Source organism: Cicer arietinum, chromosome 5, assembly GCF_000331145.2.
Source record: "Cicer arietinum cultivar CDC Frontier isolate Library 1 chromosome 5, Cicar.CDCFrontier_v2.0, whole genome shotgun sequence".
In the NCBI taxonomy this organism is placed as follows: Eukaryota; Viridiplantae; Streptophyta; class Magnoliopsida; order Fabales; family Fabaceae; genus Cicer; species Cicer arietinum.
The window spans coordinates 28,839,398-28,842,573 of record NC_021164.2 but is presented as its reverse complement, the minus strand read 5'-3'; positions in this window follow the sequence as shown (position 1 = coordinate 28,842,573).

Genomic DNA, 3,176 nt, shown 5'->3' with positions numbered 1-3,176 from the left:
TCCTTTTTAGGTATCTCATGACTCTTTCCATAGCGTGTCAATGCTCCATACTAGGTCTACTAGTAAACCTGCACAATAATCCCACGACACATGCAATGTCGGGTCTAGTACAATCAGTGGCATACCTGCATGAGGCTGCCAATGATGCTCGCATATTCAGTTGTATAACACCTTCACCAGTGTTCTTGAAAATTTTCACACTTGGATCATATGGTGTTCAAGCAGGTTTATAGTCAAAGTATTTATATTTCTTTAGGATATTTTCAACATAGTAAAATTGATCCAAAGAAATTCCCTTTTCTGACCTAGTAATCTTGATTCCAAGGATTACATTTGCTTCTCTGAGGTCTTTCATATCAAAGTTGTTACACAACAATGATTTCAAAATATTTATAGCATGAATGTTTGAATCAAATATGAGTATCTCGTCTACATAGAGACATATGATAGTGCAAATGCCATTTTCAAATTTGTGGTAAATACATTTGTCACTTTCATTCACTTTAAACTCATTCGATATAATAAAGTTATCAAACTTTTCATGCCATTTCTTTGGAGCTTATTTAAGACCATACATGGATTTATCTAACATACATACCCTGTATTCTTGTCCTTGAATTACAAAACCTTTAGGTTGCTCCATAATAGATTTCTTCTTCCGAATCACCTTTTAAAAAAGTTGTTTTAACATCCATTTGGTGTGTCACCAAGTTAAGAATAGTTGCTAGTGATATAAGTATTCAAATGGATGTCATTCTAGTGAACGGTGGAAAAGTGTCGAATAAATATATATTTTCTCTTTGTCTAAAACTGTTGGCTACAAGGTGTGTCTTGTATTTATCAACAGATCCATCGGGTTTTAGTTTCTTTTCCAAAATCCATTTACAAACTATTGGTTTGCAACCAAAAGTTTAGTATACTAAATGTCAGGTTCGGTTAGACTCTAGAGAATTCATTTCATCGTTTATAGTTTTTTGCCATAGATCTGCATCCAATGATTACAGAGCTTCTTTAGGATTTGTAGGATCCTCTTCTAGATTATAAGCCATATATTCTAGTCCATAATCTATAGCAACTCTTACTCTCTTACTCCTTCGAGTTTCTGTTTCGTCTTGTTTGTTGCTTTCAATGCTTCTTGTCACATGAACTTGACTAAGTTTACTGCCCCCACTATTTCACAGGAACTTGACTAGGTTCGCTGCCCCCACTATTTCTCGATTTAAAAGGGGATTTATTTTCATAGAAGTCAACTTCATTTGATTTTATGATCATTTTTGTGTTTAGGTCATAAAACCTATACGCTTTATTCTTTACCGCATACCCAATGAATTCTCATTCATAGGCTCTACTGGCGAGTTTAACTCGCTCAGGATCGGGGATTCTGACATAAGCCAGACCACCCCATGTTTGAAAATAAGACAAGTTTAATTGTCTTTTCTTCACTATATCATAAGGAGATGTTTTGTTTTTAGATTTAAGAACTCTATTCAAAACATAACAAATAAACAATATATTTTCCGCACACCAATGATATGAAACACAAGAGTTAAGCATACTAGCAACAACTAGTTCAATAAGAGTTCTATTCTTTTTTTCTTTTCAACTTTATCATTCACTTCAAGTAATTATGGTGTAGTTGTTCCATGTATAATTCCAGACAATTTATAAAACTCATTAAATAAACTAAATCATACTTGGAATCTCTTAATCTTTATACTAAATTGATTTTCAATTTCAGCTATAAAGATCCTTAACATGTCAAGCGTTTCACTTTTATTTTTCATTTCATGTTAACGTCTCATCAAGTTCACATATATCAAAGTGTAATAAATCTAAAGACTTAGATTCTCTAACTACATATTTATGTGAACTCTTTGTTATTTTAGCTTGACTATAAAAATCACATTTTTCAAAATCATTTAACAATAACTTTGGAATTAAACCTAAGTTACTTAATTTTGAAATCAAATGTGTTCACATCATATAGTATGGCATGTCAAGATTAAAAGCACACAACATGTAAGTATAAACAAACATTTTATTGATTTCAACATTCAAAACATAAAGAGACATATTAAGTTTCAAAATTAAATTTGAATATGCCATGAGTGGCGTACCTTAATGGATGATCTCATAAGTTATCTTCTGAATTTTACGGGAGTGTGCTTCCACGAATTTTGTCAGCCTCCATGTGCCTCCATGGATCTGTCAGCCTCCACGTATCTATCATCGGACATCTGATACTCTGGATAGCAGTCACAACTTATTCAGAGTATCTCAAACATATCTCGCATTATTGCTGGAACTGTAATAGTTATACAGATCATCAGCAAGTCAATTAAGAATATAATTCTTATCATTAATCTCCCATGGGTTAATTCTCCAACTGTTTTATCCTTTTCTATTTGCTTTAAACTGAAACAGTTTATCGAAATCAGAGGCAACATAACCAAATCCAGTAATCTCTTCGGTTGACATGGCAGAAAGGAACGTCTTAAAATTGTAGGATTTTGAGTTTCAAAACCTATTTAAAAATCACAATTTATGCCACCGAGAGTATTACTGGGTTGAGTCACGGACTAGGTCGCTCTCTTTAAGACGTTTCGAGGCACTGCCCAAAATTGTGCAAGACAGACTATCAACCACGAAGTCTCCAGGATAAAACAGCCCAGATACTCTGTATCGGAGTTCTACTGCACTGTAGAAAACCGTTCTAGAATTACGCCCTCCATATGGCAGTTAAAGTCACTCTCAATATGACAATTAAAGTCACTCTCAATATGGTACTATGACCATTCATAACTACGGCATAATAACCGCTCAAAAAGATAAAAAAACGAATGGACTACGTGTTGGGTGGGCTCACTCCCTAAGTGGAACCCACCAATTTTACTAGTATTATTATTATTATTGAAATAAAAAGAAAAAGAAAAAAAAAGATTTGAATGGGCTTGGCCCACTTGAAGGTAATAAAAGGGATTTAGAAATCCCTAAGAAGATATACACAGAAAGACAACGGAAGAAGAACGGTTGCGAGAGAAGAAAAATAAGGGTTTGGTTCTAGTGGTGGTAACAGGTGTGTAGCAAACTTGCTCCGTTTGATCTACAAATTTAGTATGTTATTCCTACCACTGAGTTTGTTATTTTAATATATAATTTGAGTAGTTTTATCTTCT